Source organism: Triticum urartu, chromosome 3A, assembly GCF_056163025.1.
Source record: "Triticum urartu cultivar PI428250 chromosome 3A, HENAU_Tu73, whole genome shotgun sequence".
NCBI classification, from domain to species: domain Eukaryota; kingdom Viridiplantae; phylum Streptophyta; class Magnoliopsida; order Poales; family Poaceae; genus Triticum; species Triticum urartu.
Genome location: NC_141875.1, coordinates 696,192,841 through 696,214,029, shown reverse-complemented (window position 1 = coordinate 696,214,029; position 21,189 = coordinate 696,192,841). Strand labels below are relative to the sequence as shown.

Below are 21,189 nucleotides of genomic sequence, written 5' to 3'. Positions count from 1 at the left end.
TCCAATGAGTGTTGAGGCTCGCGGTGGCTATCGTTATGTTCTCACCCTCACTGATGACTTGAGTAGATATGGGTATGTCTACTTAATGAAACACAAGTCTGAAACCTTTGAAAAGTTCAAGGAATTTCAGAGTGAGGTTGAGAATCAACGTGACCGGAAAATCAAGTTTCTACGATCAGATCGTGGAGGAGAATACTTGAGTCACGAATTTGGCACACACTTAAGAAAATGTGGAATAGTTTCACAACTAACGCCGCCTGGAACACCTCAGCGTAACGGTGTGTCCGAACGTCGTAATCGCACTCTATTAGATATGGTGCGATCTATGATGTCTCTTACCAATTTACCGCTATCTTTTTGGGGCTATGCTTTAGAGACTGCCGCATTCACTTTAAATAGGGCTCCGTCGAAATCCGTTGAGACGACACCGTATGAATTATGGTTTGGGAAGAAACCTAAGCTGTCGTTTCTAAAAGTTTGGGGATGCGATGCTTATGTCAAGAAACTTCAACCTGAAAAGCTCGAACCCAAGTCGGAAAAATGCGTCTTCATAGGATACCCTCAAGAAACTTATGGGTATACCTTCTACCTCAGATCCGAAGGCAAGATCTTTGTTGCTAGGAATGGATCCTTTCTAGAGAAAGAGTTTCTCTCGAAAGAAGTAAGTGGGAGGAAAGTAGAACTTGATGAAGTATTGCCTCTTGAACCAGTAAATGGCGCAACTCAAGAAAATGTTCCTGAGGTGCCTGCACCGACTAGAGAGGAAGTTGTTCATGATGATCAAGATACTTCTGATCAAGCTCCTACTGAAATTCGAAGGTCCACAAGAACACGTTCCGCACCAGAGTGGTACGGCAACCCTGTCTTGGAAATCATGTTGTTAGACAACAGTGAACCTTCGAACTATGAAGAAGCGATGGCGGACCAGGATTCCAACAAATGGCTAGAAGCCATGAAATCCGAGATAGGATCCATGTATGAAAACGAAGTATGGACTCTGACTGACTTGCCCGTTGAACGGCGAGCCATAGAAAATAAATGGATCTTTAAGAAGAAGACAGACGCAGATGGTAATGTGACCATCTATAAAGCTCGGCTTGTCGCTAAGGGTTATCGACAAGTTCAAGGGGTTGACTACGATGAGACTTTCTCACCGGTAGCGAAGCTAAAGTCCGTCCGAATCATGTTAGCAATTGCCGCATTCTACGATTATGCAATATGGCAAATGGACGTCAAAACGGCATTCCTTAATGGTTTCCTTAAGGAAGAATTGTATATGATGCAGCCGGAAGGTTTTGTCGATCCTAAGAATGCTGACAAAGTGTGCAAGCTCCAACGCTCGATTTATGGGCTGGTGCAAGCATCTCGGAGTTGGAACATTCGCTTTGATGAGATGATCAAAGCGTTTGGGTTTACGCAGACTTATGGAGAAGCCTGCGTTTACAAGAAAGTGAGTGGGAGCTCTGTAGCATTTCTCATACTATATGTAGATGACATACTTTTGATGGGAAATGATATAGAACTCTTGGACAGCATCAAGGCCTACTTGAATAAGAGTTTTTCAATGAAGGACCTTGGAGAAGCTGCTTATATATTAGGCATCAAGATCTATAGAGATAGATCGAGACGCCTCATAGGTCTTTCACAAAGCACATACCTTGATAAGATATTGAAGAAGTTCAATATGGATCATTTTAAGAAGGGGTTCTTACCTGTGTTACAAGGTGTGAAATTGAGCTCAGCTCAATGTCCGACCACGGCAGAAGATATAGAAGAGATGAGTGTCATCCCCTATGCCTCAGCCATAGGTTCTATTATGTATGCCATGCTGTGTACCAGACCTGATGTAAACCTTGCCGTAAGTTTGGTAGGAAGGTACCAAAGTAATCCCGGCAAGGAACACTGGACAGCGGTCAAGAATATCCTGAAGTACCTGAAAAGGACTAAGGAAATGTTTCTCATTTATGGAGGTGACGAAGAGCTCGTCGTAAAGGGTTACGTCGACGCTAGCTTCGACACAGATCTGGATGACTCAAAGTCACAAACCGGATACGTGTATATTTTGAATGGTGGGGCAGTAAGCTGGTGCAGCTGCAAGCAGAGCGTCGTGGCGGGATCTACATGTGAAGCGGAGTACATGGCAGCCTCGGAGGCAGCACATGAAGCAATATGGGTGAAGGAGTTCATCACCGACCTAGGAGTCATACCCAATGCGTCGGGGCCAATCAAACTCTTTTGTGACAACACTAGAGCTATTGCACTTGCCAAGGAGCCCAGGTTTCACAAGAAGACAAGGCACATCAAGCATCGCTTCAACTCCATTCGTGAAAATGTTCAAGATGGAGACATAGAGATTTGTAAAGTACATACGGACCTGAATATAGCAGATCCGTTGACTAAACCTCTCCCTAGGGCAAAACATGATCAACACCAGAATTCCATGGGTGTTCGATTCATCACAATGTAACTAGATTATTGACTCTAGTGCAAGTGGGAGACTGTTGGAAATATGCCCTAGAGGCAATAATAAAAGTATTATTATTATATTTCTTTGATCATGATAATTGTCTTTATTCATGCTATAACTGTATTATCCGGAAATCATAATACACGTGTGAATACATAGACCATAATATGTCCCTAGTAAGCCTCTAGTTGACTAGCTCGTTGATCAACAGATAGTCACGGTTTCCTGGCTATGGACATTGGATGTCATTGATAACGGGATCACATCATTAGGAGAATGATGTGATGGACAAGACCTAATCCTAAGCATAGCACAAGATCGTGTAGTTCGTTTGCTAGAGCTTTTCCAATGTCAAGTATCTTTTCCTTTGACCATGAGATCGTGTAACTCCCGGATACCGTAAGAGTGCTTTGGGTGTATCAAACGTCACAACGTAATTGGGTGACTATAAAGGTTCACTACGGGTATCTCCGAAAGTGTCTGTTGGGTTGACACGGATCGAGACTGGGATTTGTCACTCCATATAACGGAGAGGTATCACTGGGCCCACTCGGTAATGCATCATCATTATGAGCTCAAGGTGACCAAGTGGTTGATCACGGGATCATGCATTACGGTACGAGTAAAGTGACTTGCCGGTAACGAGACTGAACAAGGTATTGGGATACCAACGATAAAGTCTCGGGCAAGTAACATACCGATTGGCAAAGGGAATTGTATACGGGGTTGTTTGATCCTCGACATCGTGGTTCATCCGATGAGATCATCATGGAGCATGTGGGAGCCATCATGGGTATCCAGATCCCGCTGTTGGTTATTGACCGGAGAGTCGTCTCGGTCATGTCTGCTTGTCTCCCGAACCCGTAGGGTCTACACACTTAAGGTTCGGTGATGCTAGGGTTATGAAGATATGTATATGCAGTAACCCGAATGTTGTTCGGAGTCCCGGATGAGATCCCGGACGTCACGAGGAGTTCCGGAATGGTCCGGAGGTAAAGAATTATATATAGGAAGTGCTGTTTCGGCCATCGGGACAAGTTTCGGGGTTATCGGTATTGTACCGGGACCACCGGAGGGGTCCCGGGGGCCCACCGGGTGGGGCCACCTGTCCCGGGGGGCCACATGGGCTGTAGGGGGTGCGCCTTGGCCTGCATGGTCCAAGGGCACCAGCCCCTATAGGCCCATGCGCCTAGGGTTTCCATATGGGAGGAGTCCCACTAGTGGAAGGCACCCCTAAGTGCCTTCGGGGGGAGGGAAACCTCCCCTGGCCGCCGCACCTAGGAGATTGGATCTCCTAGGCTGGCGCACCACCCCCCCTTGGCCCTCCTATATATAGTGGGGGAGAGGAGGGACTTCATACCTCAGCCTTTGGTGCTCCCTCTCTCCCCGTTACGTCTCTCTCTCGTAGTATAGGCGAAGCCCTGCTACTGTGACGCCCTGCATCCACCACCACGCCGTCGTGTTGCTGGATCTTCATCAACCTCTCCTTCCCCCTTGCTGGATCAAGAAAGGAGGAGACGTCTCCCGTCCCGTACGTGTGTTGAACGCGGAGGCATCATCCGTTCGGTGCTAAGATCTTCGGTGATTTGGATCACGTCGTGTTCGACTACATCATCCCCGTTCTTTGAACGCTTCCGCTCGCGATCTACAAGGTACGTAGATGCATCTAATCACTCGTTTCTTGATGAACTCCTAGATGGATCTTGGTGAAACGAGTAGGAAAATTTTTGTTTTCCGCAACGTTCCCCAACAAACCTTTATAGCCACCCAGTTACGTTGTGACATTTAGTACACCCAAAGCATTCCTACGGTATTCGTGAGTTGCAAAATCTCATGGTCTAAGGAAATGATACTTGGCATTAGAAAAGCTCTAGCAAACGAACTACACGATCTTGTGCTATGCTTAGGATTGGGTCTTGTCCATCACATCATTCTCCTAATGATGTGATCCCGTTATCAATGACATCCAATGTCCATGGTCAGGAAACCATAACCATCTATTGATCAACGAGCTAGTCAACTAGAGCCTTACTAGGGACATGTTGTGGTCCATGTATTCACACATGTATTACGGTTTCCGGCTAATACAATTATAGCATGAACAATAGACAATTATCATTAATAAGGAAATATAATAATAACCATTTTATTATTGCCTCTAGGGCATATTTCCAACACTGCCCGCTACTCATCTCTCGCCGCCGCCATGAGGCATGGCCGGCAAAGCGTGGCCGGCGCCGGCGCCGACGAGGCTCTCTTGGCTCCTCGCGTAGTTGCTCCGGTGCAGGACGGGGCAGCTAGGGCGAGACACGGTGCTAGCTTGTGTGACGGGCGGCGTTCTGGTGGTGGAGCATGCCTGCTGGGGTGTGTCCCCTTGCCTTTGATTTGGATCGGGATTGGAGGTGCCTCGCGGGCGATGTGGGTGGCGGGCAGCATGGTCGCCCGTGGGGCGGCATTCTTGGCGCTGTCATAAGGTGCAGGAGGGCATCAGGCGGCGTTGGGGCGGCGGTGCGCACGGTGGCGGCGGGGATGACGCGCCAGATCTGCACGGTAGCCGCTACTCGTGGCGAGGGCCGAGGACGGCACTGCTGGGGGTGCGCGCTTGGCCACGACGACCAGCTTGGCCGATAGGCGGCGCGGGCTTAGATGGCGTTGGCTGGCTGCCACGGCTCGGTCTCGGGCGTGGTGGTTGGTGATGCATGGCGGGCTCAACCCTGATAGGCATTATGGATAGGTTGGGGCTGAGCGGTGGTGCGCGTCTAGGGGTGCTATAGCGTCGTGGCAGTTGTATGTCTATAGGTGGCGAGGGGTGGCGGTGGCAACCTCCTTCTCCTAGATATGTGCTGGCAGTAGGTGTAGATCTAGGTGTCGGTGTCAAAACCGGCGGATCTCGGGTAGGGGGTCCCAAACGGTGCGTCTAAGGCGGATGGTAACAGGAGGCAGGGGACACGATGTTTTACCCAGGTTCAGGCCCTCTTGATGGAGGTAAAACCCTACGTCATGCTTGATTATTCTTGATAATATGTGTAGTACAAGAGTTGATCTACCATGAGATCGGAGAGGCTAAACCCTAGAAGCTAGCCTATGGTATGATTGTATGTTGTCCTACGGACTAAAACCCTCCGTTTTATATAGACACCGGAGGGGGCTAGGGTTACACAAGGTCGGTTACAAAGGAGGAGATATACATATCCGTATTGCCTAGCTTGCCTTCCACGCCAAGTAGAGTCCCATCCGGACACGGGATGAAGTCTTCAATCTTGTATCTTCATAATCCAACAGTCCGGCTGTCCGGAGACCCCCTAATCCAGGACTCCTTCAGTAGCCCCTGAACCAGGCTACAATGACGATGAGTTTGGCGCGCAGTGTTGTCTTTGGCATTGCAAGGTGGGTTCCTCCTCTGAATACACCACAGAAGAGTTTGAATACAAGGATAGTGTCCGACCCTGCAAAATAAGTTCCACATACCACCGTAGAGAGAATAATATTACCACAAATCTAATCTGCTGACATGTTTTGGCAGCACGACATCACGCCATGGCCGGTAATTATTTGAACCGTTTTCCTTTAACCAGCCCCGCACATAACGCGAGGCGGTTCCTTGACACGTCTTGTCAGAGCAGAGATCGTGTTCCCCTTATTACGGGATTCTCATCAATACGGACATGGGTAACCCAACTGCGCCATCAATTACAGCGCTTGGGGGATAAGCAAGTTTTACCAGGCAAGTGGGGGCATATAGTTTAGCCCGCCCTTACAAAGGGATAAGATCTCACCTTTTCTACCCACGCCTTCTTCCTCCTTGCTCATCCATTCTAGCGCACTCGAGCTCCAGCGCCCAAGTCTGCATCCTCCTCCTCAACTCTCTCCAAAACATGTCCGGAGCGGGAGGCAAGTGGAGGGCCTCCTCCGTCATGGAGGGGCACATCAAAAAGTTACACGGAGCCGGATACTTAGCAGTGGATATCACGCACCGGCTGCCAGCCGCGGGGCAGGTCATCCCTACCCTAGAACCTCACGAGAGGGTGGTCTTCCTCTCCCACTTCGTCCACAGACTGGGGTTTCCCCTCCATCCATTTGTCCACGGCCTCATGTTCTATTATGGGCTGGACTTTCATGATCTGGCCCCGAACTTCATCCTCAACATCTCGGCGTTCATCGTCGTGTGCGAGGCCTTCCTCCGCATCCGGCCCCACTTCGGCCTGTGGCTAAAGACCTTCAATATCAAGCCGAAGGTGGTGGATGGCCAACAAGCGGAATGCGGCGGAGCCATGATGGGCAAAATGCCCAACGTTGCATGGCTCGAGGGCTCCTTCGTGGAGACCGTAAAGGGGTGGCAATCGGGGTGGTTCTACATCACCGAGCCACGCGACACCAACTGGGTGGCGGCCCCCGAGTTTCGATCCAGAATCCCCATGCGGCTCACTTCCTGGAAGGAGAAGGGCCTGTCCTGGGGTTCGTCGGTGGAGCTAGACGGCCTCCAGAAATGTATCCGGAACATGACAAGCAAGAAACTTAAGCTTGTCAACATAGTCCAAGTCATGCTCTTCCGTCGGATCCTCCCGTGTCAGCAATGGGATTTCAACTTATGGGAGTTCGACCCGGCCCGGCACCAGACTCTAAGCAAGATCTTCGACATGACGCACAAAGACATCTGGAGGGTGCTGTTCAAGGGCGCTGAGGTCCCTCCCTCTCTCACCGAGGATCGCGGGCTAAGCGCGAAGCGCCCTGCGAATCCGGTAAGTTCTGTAAATTTGGTAGGATATTTATTTCCCATAGCTTAACCATGTGCGGGGTCTGAGCTCTCATGCCTTTAAAATTACTGGATGGAGGCATCGGAGCAGATCGACTATCCGCCCCCCCTGCCCGAAGACACCGCGGACGCTCTCCTGATGGAGATGCTGACTCCGGCTCCTTATAAGGTGCCGGAGAAGACCAAGAAGAAGGCCAAGGGAACTCGAAAGAGTTCCCGGTGCCAGGTGGTATCGGACTCATCGTCCAATAACTCCGCGACGCACTCCTCGCATGAAGACGGGGAGGAAGATGAAGATGCTCCCCCTCCAGCCGAGGGAGATAAGAAAAGGAAGGCCGCCCCGACTAGGGAGGCCGAAGGGTCCAAGAAGGGAAGGACTCTTCTTCCAGATTGCTCCACCACCACCGCCAAAGGCGTAGACGAGTGGCTGCTCAGGGCCAAGCCCCTGGCAAAGTCGTAAGTATTCGGATACCAGAGTAACTCATATCATACCTTTGCCGCACTGCTTCTCCTAACTCCAAATATGATTGTGCAGACCGCCCCAGGCCCGTATCGATGTATCCTCGTCAGACGGCTCCTTGGATTCGTCGGATATGGATAGCGATCCACTTCCGACCGCCACCTCCCCTAGCCCTACGGACAATGCCGAGGTATTGTCTCAAGGGGCACCGAGCCGGGGGGAGACAGTCCCGGAGGCGCCTCAAGGCGACCTTCCGGACTCCAGGAGCAAGGGGAGCAAGGCTCCCGAGGGCCCCAAGTTCGGCTCTCAGCCGAACACCGCGCCGGAACCTCCAGTGGTTCCAGACTCGGGCAGGCGGCTCCCTTCCAAAAGGGGCAAGACGCCCGTGCGGTGACCTCTGTCCATCTAGAGGCACCGAACTACCTGCTGGGAGCACTTCGCGGCGCTTCCATCGACGAAGAACACCGCACTATTATGAGTGCGGTGATCAAGAAGTTTCAGTCCGCCAAGAGCGGACTGACTGAAGCCTGCGCCACCCTTCTAACAGGCTTTGAGGTAAGTATTGAAAATGTAGGCAAAATATTACCACATAGACAGTAGCCCCTGATGCTCTGTTTGGTGTTCACAAAGAAAAGCCGAATAGAGGATCAAATGAAATATGCAGGGTCTAATATAAGTATGTCTGTATGCGTATGCAGGCTTCATCGATGGCCTCTGCCGCACTGACTGCGGAGGTCGCCGCATTGAAGCAGGACCTCGAGGGGTCCGAAAAGGAGCTCGGCCTTGCCAAGAGGCAGCTCGAGGAGAATAAAGGTAAGTAATACCTTGTCTATATATATAAAAAGAAAATGTGGTTGCGAAATAACAGGATCATCATGAATGTGCCAGGGGCCACGACCGAGGTGGCAACCCTAAAGCAAGCACTGTCCGAGGCCGAAGACAAAGCGGCTAAGGAGCGCACCGAGCGGGAGAAGCAAGAGCCGCGGGTGGGCGAGGTGCAGCAAGAGCTCCAAGCTCTCGTGACGAAGCACGAGGTGTTGGAGCTTGACTCGAAGACGCGAAAGTCTGAGCTTGTCGCGGCCCTTGAGAGCGCAAAAAATGCCAAGGCCGAAGCCCACAAGGCCCTCTAGGAGATTGAGGCGATGAGGAAGATAGCGGCGGGTAAGGCATTCAATATGCAAAGCAAGCATGTGAAAGTAAATTACTTGTTACTTACCCGAATCCAGAGCTCTCCAGGAGCATTCGCAGATTTGCCCCGCAACTTGTCGGATGCCGCAAAGTTTTACCAGGCCGAGGAGGGAAGCTCGACAGAGAAGCTGTTCTGGTCTCAGTATACTGGGACCGAACACCCGATGCCAGCGAGCGACCAGCTGAAACAACTAGTCGAGCTGCACAAGGTGGCCGAACAGGCCATGAAGGGCTTTATAGTCCGGATGTGGCCTGGCGAAGCCCTTCCCAACAGCTACTTCGGCCTGGTGAGGCGGCTTGTGGATGCCTGCCCTTGGCTGGAAGTCATCAAGCGGTCCGTCTGCATCGAAGGTGCACGCCGGGCTTTTGCTCGTGCAAAGGTGCACTGGGCCAAGATGGACGCCGAGAAGCTGGTGAAGGAGGGTCCACCGCAGGGGAAGGAGTATCGCCACCCCGAGATGTACTATGAGGGTGTCCTGAAGGGTGCCCGTCTTGTAGCGGACGAGTGTGTGAAAGATGTAATATTTGAATGAACTTGCCCGTGTGATCCTGTGGTATGAAAACTTGTTCATATGCGCTATGCAACGCTTGTTTGAATTTAAAATATTACCTTCTGTTCGGTTGTTTATCTTATCTGAGAGATGGCTAGTCGTCGGCTTCTGCCCCCGTGCCACGAGTGCTGGGGTGTTTGGGATAAACCTGAGCACTCTTGCTCCCATATTTGGGTCCTTCGAGGGAGGTGCTCAGCACAACGAACAAGGCAATCGGACTATAATGCTTTATCACTCTCACTTAACCATAGAATTCTATAATTTTAAATTTTGGCGAAGCCCCTAGTATTCGGAAGGCCGAATTCCGGGCGCTATACACGCCTTAAGCCGGACAAAGCCGACTCCTCGCTCTAAGTGGCATAAGTCTTTAGGGACTCGAAACCTCTCGAACAGAGACCAGTCTCTCGCCTTATCATGACAGTCAGTTTTAGCTTTCTCTACTGAGGTGCTTAGCCCAGCAGAACCGGGGCACAATCGCAGTAGTTCTCCCAGTGCTACCTTAGCCGATATAGCGGAACGTAAGGTACCAAAACATGGGAGCCGGGCAAACCCAACTATTGACCCAAGACATGATTCGGAGCTGATGCATATAATGCTATAAGTTCGGGGTGCCGCACTGTCTAAAGTGTTCGGACTTCTCACACCATATTATGGGGTATGCTTAAGCCCCTTAGCGTATTGGCCGTACCAGAGTGTACGGGTGCTGGATGTCATGAATGAACATATGTATATATAAAAAAGAAGAATAGAGAATGCAATAATAGTCTAGTGCTATGCATTATTTATTCAAAAAGGTGCGCTAAAGCACAATAATACAAGTAGTGCGATAAGCAACAAGTAGGACTACTTGACATGTCCCCTCCAAGGGCAAGCTGAGGAATGGTATTAAAGCAAGTATTTCACTTGTTATCGTAATTCACCTGGGAGTTCCGTGGTGCGACGTAGCTTTCGGCCCCCTTGGTTGCTGCATCATGTGTTTGGCCATCATACTGCTGGACAGAATTTCCAGAGATTGAAGTCCTGAAAGAAAGAAAAATAACAAAGCGGGAAGCCCCTAGTGCGGTTAAGCCGCGTCTTGGGGCGTGCCGTAGTCGTGCCCCCCTCCCCACCTATGCCCATGGTATTTTTAATGCGTAGTTATGTACGCGTGGCACAGATTGCGCCGTTTGGCTGGTACTGGGGTGGGGGCCGCATTGATATGCGAGCTCGGAACGTGCTAGGCGGTCTTGTTGCCGATTACTTCGGGCGCGCTTGAAGGTGTCCGGGTCTTGAATCGCCGAACTGGTGGAGTGCCTTAAGAGGCTACTTTGTGCTTCTGCTGCGAGGGCCGCAGTGTGCTCCTCCGTACGGAGAGAGCGCTCTGTGTTTTCATTAACTGTGATGACCCCCCGAGGTCCTGGCATCTTGAGCTTAAGGTATGCATAATGCGGTACCGCATTGAATCTCGCAAATGTGGTTCGCTCGAGCAGTACATGATAGCCACTGCGGAACGGGACTATATCGAAGATTAACTCCTCGCTTCGGAAGTTATCCGGGGATCCGAAGACCACTTCCAGTGTGACTGAGCCTGTGCAATGGGCGTCTACACCTGGTATGACGCCTTTGAAGGTCGTTTTTGTGGGTTTCATCCTTGAGGGGTCTATAACCATTTTGCGCACTGTGTCCTGATAAAGCAGGTTCAGGCTGCTGCCGCCATCCATAAGGACTCAAGTGGGGTGAAAGCCGTCAATGATTGGGTCTAGGACCAGTGCGGCGAATCCGCCATGACGGATACTAGTGGGGTGGTCCCGGCGATCGAAGGTGATCGGGCAAGAGGACCATGGGTTGAACTTCGGGGCGACTGGCTCCAACGCATAGACGTCCCTTAGCGCACGCTTCTGCTCCCTCTTGGGGATGTGGGTTGCGTATATCATGTTCATCGTCCGCACTTGTGGGGGGAACCTCTTCTGTCCTCCGGTGTTCGGCTGCCAGGGCTCCTCCTCGTCATCACTATGTGACCCCTTATCTTTGTTTTCGGCATTTAACTTGCCGGCTTGCTTGAACACCCAACAATCCCTGTTGGTGTGATTGGCTAGCTTGTCGGGGGTGTCGTGTATTTGACACGAACGGTCGAGTATACGGTCCAAACTGGACGGGCCCGGACTGCTTCTTTTGAATGGCTTTTTCCACTGACCGGGCTTAGAGCCTTTGAATCCGGCATTGACTGTCGTGTCCTTGGTATTGTCGCTGTTAATGCGGCGCTTGTGTTTGTTGCTACGTGACCTGCCATTGCCATCCTTGGTATCCGAAGTACCATGGTTCTTTGATATGTTATTACTGCGAGCCACCCAGCTTTCTTCTCCCGCGCAAAAGCAGGTCATGAGTGTCGTGAGGGCTGCCATACATTTCGGCTTTTCCTGGCCAAAGTGCCGGGCGAGCCACTCATCACGGATGTTGTGCTTAAAAGCTGCTATGGCCTCTGCATCTGGACAGTCGACGATTTGATTCTTCTTTGTTAGGAACCGTGTCCAGAATTGCCTGGCCGATTCCTCTGGCTGCTGGATTATGTGGCTTAAGTCATCGGCGTCTGGTGACCGCACATAAGTGCCCTGGAAGTTGTCGACGAATGCGGCTTCCAGGTCTTCCCAACAGCCAATGGACTCTGCTGGCAAGCTGTTGAGCCAATGCCGAGCTGGTCCTTTGAGCTTGAGTGGGAGGTATTTGATGGTGTGTAGATCATCACCGCGGGCCATGTGGATGTGCAGGAGGAAATCCTCGATCCATACCACAGGATCTGTCGTGTCGTCATATGATTCTATATTTACGGGTTTGAAACCCTCTGGGATTTGATGATCCATTACTTCTTTTGTGAAGCATAGGGGGTGTGCGGCGCCTCTGTACTGGGCTATATCGCGGCGCAGCTCAAATGAGTCTTGCCCGCTGTGTTCAGCCCGACCGGACTTACTTTTACTGTATCTGGCGTGACAATTATCGTCTCGTATAGTGGCGCGCCCTCGTGATCCGTAGATCGATCTTGCATGTTTTGCTTTGTCCTCCAATGCGTCTCGTAGGTCTGGCGTATTTCCCCATGCCTTGACATTTTTATTGGAGTGGCGTCGGAGTGCGGGCTGAGCTTTTGGCTGAAATGCCCACGTGGCCGGTCAGCCGCACAGTATGCCGGAGATGTAGGTTTGAGTGCTTCCTCCTCCAGTCGGGGTTGCAACATATGCTTTGGGTAACTCTTGGAGGGGCGTTCGAGTTTATATTCCTCGGCCGCAAGGACTTCAGTCCATCTATCAGTTAGCAAATCTTGATCAGCTTGAAGCTGCTGTTGCTTTTTCTTAAGGCTAGTTGCCATGGCTATATGCCGGCGCTTGAAGCGCTCTTGTTCGACGGGATCCTCAGGCACGACGAACTCGTCATCGTCAAGGCTTACCTCGTCTTCGGAGGGAGGCATGTAATTATCATCCTCCGCCTCCCCATCTGCCACTCTCTCGGGAGGGCTGGCTTCTCCATCCTCCTGCCCTAAATCTTGCTGGAGGGGATTGTTGTCGTCTTTGGCACTGTCTGGAGTGGTATTATCTCCTATGTCGGTGTCACCGCTTTTGCTTTGGCGAGACTTAGAGCGGCGCCGCTGACGTTGGCGCTTGGGTTGCTTCTTGGAGGGGTCATCCTCTGTTGTCTCGTCGCCATTGCCTTCTTTGGGTGTGTCCACCATGTATATATCATATGATGAGGTGGTTGTCCAGTGCCCCGTGGGCAGTGGTTGCTCTTCGTCTCCTGCATCGTCGTCCATACCGTCGATGTCTTCGGAGTCGAAGTCGAGCATGTCGGTTAAGTCGTCAACAGTGGCTACTAAGTGGGTGGTGGGTGGGTGGTGAATTTCTTCGTCATCTGCATCCCAATCCTGCCGGACATAGTTCGGCCAGGATTCTCCTGACAAGGAGAGAGACCTTAGTAAGTTCAGTATGTAGCCGAAGGGCGGGTGCTGAAAAATATCCGTGGAGGTAAACTCCATGATCAGCGCCCAATCGGATTCGATAGGTACGGGCGCAGGCGGTTCAGAGTCCGTGGTCGGGGAGGAATCCGGTAATTCGGCGTCACGGCTCTTGTGAAGGGTAAGGTCGATACTTGGCTCGATCGCCGATGAGAGTGCGGCCTCCGTGGTGGGGTCTATCCACCCGCCCATGGAAGGCGCAGGTGGCTCCGAACTGAGGGTTGGAGCGGTTGCCGGCGCGATCTCCTGGACACTGTCCGATGGCAGAGCTAGATCATGCTCATCGTGGTCGTGCGGCGCACTAGGCAGGGGCTCGAATCCATCGAAGATCAAGTCTCCGCGGATACTGGCCGTATAGTTTAAGCTTCCAAAACTGTCCTGGTGGCCAGGGGCGTAACTCTCGATCTGCTCCAGATGGCCAAGCGAGTTGGCCCGCAGTGCGAAGCCGCCGAATACAAAGATCTGTCCGGGGAGAAAAGTCTCACCCTGGACTGCATCGCAATCGATGATCGAAGGAGCCATCAAGCCTAATGGTGACGACACAGAGGAACTCTCAATGAAAGCACCAATGTCGGTGTCAAAACCGGCGGATCTCGGGTAGGGGGTCCCGAACTGTGCGTCTAAGGTGGATGGTAACAGGAGGCAGGGGACACGATGTTTTACCCAGGTTCGGGCCGCCCTCTTGATGGAGGTAAAACCCTACGTCCTGCTTGATTATTCTTGATAATATGTGTAGTACAAGAGTTGATCTACCACGAGATCGGAGAGGCTAAACCCTAGAAGCTAGCTTATGGTATGATTGTATGTTGTCCTACGGACTAAAATCCTCCAGTTTATATAGACACCGGAGGGGGCTAGGGTTACACAAGGTCGGTTACAAAGAAGGAGATATACATATCCGTATTGCCTAGCTTGGCTTCCACGCCAAGTAGAGTCCCATCCGGACACGGGACGAAGTCTTCAATCTTGTATCTTCATAATCCAACAGTCCGGCCAAAGGATATAGTCCGGCTATCCGGAGACTCCCTGATCCAGGACTCCCTCACTAGGGTTCGTGCTCAGGCATGCCAAGCTGGGAGGTGCCCGCGGGTGGTACTCGTGCTTTCCTCATGGGTGCGCTGCTCGAGGTGGTGGTAGTGTTACTGTTGTGTTGGTGCGCGGATCGACGCCGGTGACCACAGACATGGCATCGTGTGAGCTCGCCTGGCCATGGGTCGGGGCTAGCTCGTCGGTGGCCGACGGCAGTCTCGGAGTCGTGTTCCCCAGTCCACCTGGCATTGGCTGGGGACGCGGGTGTGGGTGCCTCCTACGATGGAGGCGCCTACCCAAACTCGGGGACTGATGCCGGGCTATGAGTAGATGGAGTACCGTCACTCATCCTACCGTGGTTGAGTGTGTTTCGATGTGTGCGACACACAGTATCTAGCGACAGGGATGCCGGGGCGGCGGCCCCGGATGGCGGTCCGCATGGTTGCTCTTCGATGGGCCCCATAGCGGTGGTGGTGGCTCCACTCGTCCTGTGTTGTGTGGGCAACTGGTGGTGCAACATCAGGGAGCTCTGACGTGCCCCCTCCCCTAGATGGGCGGCGTCCCGATCTGGATCTGGGGTTCTTTCATCATCGCGCTCCTCCTAGCGGCCTCGTAGTGGCACGGGTGAGCTGCCGAGCGAAAGCTCCGTGCCTCGGCGCCGACGACGGCGACACCCGAGGGTGCCGCAATTTTCTTTTAAGACGTCGTTGTGGTTCTTCTCTTCGTGTGAGGGCTCCGGGTGAAGACATGTGTCCGTTGTGGACTCGGCAGCAATGACACTCTGCGTCGACTTCCCTCTTGACGCCGTTGTGGTGGAGCTTAGGTGTGCTAGGTCGTAGCATGGAGGTGTTTAGTTCTTCCGGTGTTTGTGGCTGGTAAAGTAGTTGCGTGCGTTCTGCGTGTGCTGGATATCTCAGGATCGGCTTTGTAAGAGGGCTACCTCACCATCTTGTATCGTTCGACCGTGTACTTCTTCGCTTGGTGCTTTATCTATAATAAAGCGGGGCGAAAGTCTGTTTCGAGAGGAAAAATGACATTTCTCATCAACCTTACAACCTATCTTATGCAAACATAATGACCAATGTCATAAGAAACCAATTACTCAGCTAAACTATGGGTATTAACATTTAAATTATAGACTGTTAGATCTTAGGTAATGTGGCAAGGGTTAAATTGCACATATATACATGACCCGGAAAATCAATTTGGGAACAAGACTCCATCTGGATCATGGTAGTTGATCTATCGATTATTTACTCTATTATGACTTCCGCCATCTCATCCGATAAGTACGTTGTGGTATGCCGACCTAGAACTACGGAACAGCAATGGGGTTGCATTCAGCCACAAACTAAACGTGCATGCCATTCTCCCCTTGGACAACAGTGACAAAGATCTACATCTCACCATTTAACTCCATCGGTGACTCTCCTAGGTTGTTGACGGCTCTCCGGTTTCCATTTAAGTGCATGTAGGCTGCTGGACGCCTGGACTAAAAGCGGCTCAAATGGGCGAGACTAGAATCGTGTTTGGGCTCTAAGCGTCTTTAGTCAAAAGAACATGGTCCCCATCTTTCACTAAGTGGCAAGTCGATCCCAGAGTCTGATTCTCTACATTACTTCAACGGGTGCACAATTAATGGATTTCCTTCATCATATTTTAAAGATGCATTGCAACTTTTATTGCTAATTTAGTTGATAAAGTTCCCGTACAAGCACATATCAACTTAAACTATGATTTAAGGCAAAAATACAACTAGGCACCAGTATTTTGTCCCTGCATTTATATGATGTCAGGTGAGTACATGCGTCCAATTAACCCGTAGCAACTGAAATGTTCATCTACAAACCAATCTGAAAAGAATTTTCTCAGGTCAGTTCAAATTTAGTGACCATACAAATTGAATGACATATGCACATCTACACAAAACATTGAAAAAAATACAAATTTCAAATAGCATCGGTGCAAAATTCCATAAATAATTAGAGAAATACAATCTGTGCTTTTAATAATGTAAACTTGAAAATATACACCCTATCAAACTTAAATTTATTCAAATACCCAATTAAATTTAGACTTGTTCATATAATGACTAGTTTGTGTTATATAGAATCATTCGCCATGTGGTAGCAGGGCTTAAATTTAGACTCATTCATATATTGACTAGTATGTGTTATATAGAATTATTCGCCATGTGTAGGAAGGCTGATGACTAGTCTGCTGTAATGGAAACTCCATCTTTTGACTCCTAAATGGATTTCGCAACCTTAAAACAGCCTGACGTTACAATTACTCGATTTGCCCAATTATCAAACTAGCTGGACGACCCATCAGCCTTTTGCATGTGGGTGATCGAACTAGGCGGAGTTCAAGGTTAATCCCCCCAGGGACAGAGCCAGGATTCTAACATACGGGGTCAGGGGGGGAATTCGCCTTCAATGTGTAAACTTATAAGAAGATCATGCAGAGACACGATAGCCTAGTTTTTTTAGTGGGGCAATAGCCTATGTTGATGAACTATATACCCTAATCAAGCAAAGAAAATTGGCGCGAGCTATGAATAAAATTTCAATCAGAAGTTTTCATAAAGCAAATTCTGAAAGCAATTCAGATGTAACTAAATCATTCAACTACATGAACGGATAACCAATGCAAAGTCTTGTCTCGTAGTTAATATTTGTTTTTGTAGTCTATAAAGATCAAATCTTGTACTTTAATTTGGTTCTACTTCTTCGGTTAGATCATTCGACCTGCATAATTAGATCACAATCTTGGTTTGCGATATGCATATGTTCTATTATTACCAGGTAATAGTCTCCGTTCATTTCTTAAATACTAATTCCACTATTTGCTGATGTCATCATGCAGTGTTATAGAGAAATAAGTAAAGTATGCTCAACTAATTTAAAGGCCTTCTGTACATTATTATCAAATATTTGAAGTGAGTAGGATGTCCATTCATACCAAGTTCAAATACACACTTGTTGCTAATGAGTTCCTTGAAATATTTTGATATTAACAGACAGAAAACGTAAACTAAGCAATTATAACAAGTCACTTCTGTATAGTTTTGGTAGCAATTGTATTTCATCAACAAATGCTTGGAAGTACCCAAGCCCGTGGTCGTCCTGCGTAGTCGGCAACGAGTTCATGCGAAGATCCATCAACCAAAGAATACTTGATACACTGCCCATTGGACTTAATGATGTACAAGCAGTTCCCTCGAACTGCCGGATGATCCGGACCAAGACAACCTGCAAACTGGAAAACATTAAAGAACAAGCTACAGCCACCAAGGGTGGTATAGTCCTCACCCACTTCCTATTACCAGATTGCCACTGGAAAAGATGGTACCCCACCGGGAACCTCACCAGGGCCGGCCCTGGGGAGGGGCAGGGGGGCGGCCACCCAGGCCCCCACAAGGTAGGGGCCCTCACCCAGGTATGTACTAGGTATATACGTATAGCAGGCTGTAGGCCTATGTCAAACAAAATAGCCAAAGGCGAGGCCTTTCATCAGCCTTTCACGCACACGCAGAGTCTCGCAAGCGAAACGAGCCGCAGCGACAGGATTAGAGACATGCGCGGCTTGATTAGCGATCGCTTTCCTTCATCCTCCACGTTAAAAAAAGACAACATATGCTATCCTTTCACGGCTTCACCTAGAAAAAAAGGCCGATCGTGATCCTGTCGATTCTCGACAGTTCGACCCGTCTCATCACGCAGGCCACAGTTCGATCCTTTCTCGGAGGCATGCTAAAACACAATCCCTAGGCTGCCGCCCGCCGTCGCCGACGCGCCGTACTGCAGGTCTGCCGACTGCCATATGCCTCTTGCTAATTTCTAATTCTCTTCTCCTAATCTCCTTCCTAATACAGTTCACAGCTGATTTCAATTCAGGGGGCCCTCAGTCTTGGTCAATTGCTCATTGCTCTCCGAGTCTAGGCGCTGCAGACAGCACTCGGACTGACGCTATCAGAATTCAGACCATCAGAACCAGGTATACTATATTTGTGTTTGGCCGTTCCTTGATGCGTATGTGGTACTGTTCAATAATTGATGCAAAAATTACTTTTTCAGGATTGTGTTTTAGCATGCCTCCGAGAAATAGGAAGTATGCATCAGGTAGCAAAAAAAGGAAAAAGAAGAAGGCCGCAGATAAATTGGTACAATCACAACATGGACATGTGCACAGATATTTCAAGCGTACTTCCACTACTTCGATAAACTGAGGTGATGAGTTGGCGATAGTTGCCATAAAGGAAGAGCAACAAAATAATGTGAATTCAGAATCCGATCAGCAAGAAGAAAATGCCGACACCAACATCGACGACAACAATGTAAGTGGCTCCGAGAATATAGGTAATTCATCGGATGCACAAGAACAGTCTCCTAGTGTTGATGAACCAGTCTATACTCCTGATATTTATGATCCAAGAAATTGGGATAATCTTGACAATAAAGCAAGAGATGTATTAGTTGAGAAAGGGCCAATGAGAGAGGAAGAGGATAAAATGGAATACCGTGTAGATGATGCAGGAAGACATTTTTCCTATGTTCATTATCATAGGAAATTAAGCAATGGAGAGAAACATGATAGAAAATGGCTAGTTTATTCAGAAGGTGTTGACAAAGTTTTTTGCTTTTGTTGTAAGATCTTCAAGTCTAGCAGTAGCAGGAGTCAGAGTTCCTTAGCACATGATGGATTAGATCATTGGTTCATCTGATGTAGAGGTATATGATCTTATTTCTGAATTGAAGATTATGAGATTCACTTTGCCAAATGGCGTAATGTCTGCCATGGAGATTTTTGGGCATGTCAAAGAAGTTGATTGTTATCCAAATATCTTCATTGCTTATCGCATCTTATTTACTGTGCCTGTGACGGTCACATCGGCTGAAAGAAGCTTTTCAAAGCTGAAATTGTTGAAGAATTATTTGAGGTCAACAATGATTCAAGAGAGGTTAAATGGTTTGGCTACATCATGTATCGAGAAGAAATTATTGGATGAGATTGACATCGACCCCATCATAAGCGACTTTGCATCGAGGAATGTTAGAAGAAATTTTTAAAGTATTATGTATAAATTATTTGATACGCACACTGATTTTGAATGCATTGGAGTGTTATTGCTAAATATTCATATATACATAAATTTATTTTTACTACTATGATGTGTTTACTAAAGGCCCCGGATTTTAGGTTCGCCCCGGGCCCCCAAAATCTCAGGACCAGCCCTGAACCTCACAGCACTAATGAGCAATAGCTCACCACGGCACTCTGCTAGCCTCAACATCGAAGAATTTTCAACTATTTCTGCACTCGATTCACCTCCAAGAAACGACAGTACCGCGGAAGTGTTGTCAAGCTCGACGACAGCGAGGCTGTGATTTGGATAGATCAATGCGTAGAGGGTGCCTTTCACGAAAATCAGGTCACGAAACCTGTAGCCTTCATCGCACCACGCCTCTTGCCAGCGATTGTCCCCAATGCGGCAGTAGTGGACGGTGTGGTGGTAATGGTATCGATTAAAGGTGAGAATGAGGTCGCCGGCAAAGATGATTCCTTCGTAGTACTTCAGGGGATTGGGCAGGCGGACTCGCTCGCCTGTGAAGAGGTGGCAGATGTGGAGCTCGCGGTGGCTGCCCACGGCATCGCTGTCCTCGATGGCGACACGGCAACCAAAGGAATCGAATTCGTCATTGCTGGGGTCATGTTGAGCTAGGGCGGTGCGGGGGAGGCGGAAGCGGAGGATGCGGCGGAGTGGGATGTGGAAGAGGGCTTCCGAGGAAGATGCCTTGTGGGGGACGAGGAGGAGCGGAGCCTGGGAGGCGAGGTTGGACGGCGACAGCGGGAGGAGAGCCCGGTAGGTGCGGCAGGTGGCGCGGAGGGCGAAGAAATCCTGTAGGGTCGTCAGCCGGCTCGCGACCAGTGGGATCAGCTCGGGTAGGAAGTACGACGAGGACGAGGCGGTTTCTGCCGGGTCTGTGGAGGAGGTGGTGGTGTTGGAGGCGAGGTCGGTGCCCGACGGCGAGATGCTCGTCCCGTTCCTCCCTGACAAATACATTGCTCGCCGCCGCTTCTGCCGCTGAGTGCTGCCGATGCCGAGTTTCGAGGCGAGGGGCGGTGTACACCGTGTAGTGGCTTGGTGAATTTCTAGGTTTGCACACGCTAGAGTCCCGGCAGGGTTGGGCTTACCGGCCAAGTTTGTATTGGGTTCGTTTAGTTTTTTGGGGGATTCGTCTAGTTTCTAGAGTCCGGGCAAGGTTGGGCTCAACTCAAGATGGCAACGGGGATGAAATCTATCGGGTTTTGCCTTCCCAAACTCATCCTCATGAGAAAATCGTAAACCCGTCCCCGTCCCCGTCACCATGCGAGGGGCTAGTTTTTCGCCCGTCCCCTAAACCCATCGAATTTTCTAAACCCATGGGGAACCCGCAGGGAAATCGACATATATAAGGAAACATAGAACCAAGAAAGAATAATATTTCGACAACAAAACCATACCACATTTCAGCAACATAGATAATCAGATTTCAGCAACAAACAGGAGCATATTTCAGCCATACATGGTTAAACAAGATGTCCAATTACACAAGTTCTAAAATATAATTCTTGGTTCACAAATCAGAAGCACAAATGAGACGAAATAGTCCAATACATACGTTTTGAAATAGAATTCATAGTTCACAAGTCACTTTAAAGTAGGAATCAGCATAGCATCTTTCACATCTCCAAGGCTCCAAAAGACTATCTTCAAAGCTT

At 49.6% G+C, this 21,189-nt stretch overlaps 1 pseudogene; it reads right to left on the bottom strand.

Moving 5' to 3' along the window:
* Nucleotides 1-16,996: 16,996 nt before the first annotated feature.
* On the bottom strand, nt 16,997-20,491 carry LOC125532027 (uncharacterized; annotated as a pseudogene).
* Between the last annotated feature and the right edge of the window lie 698 nt (nt 20,492-21,189).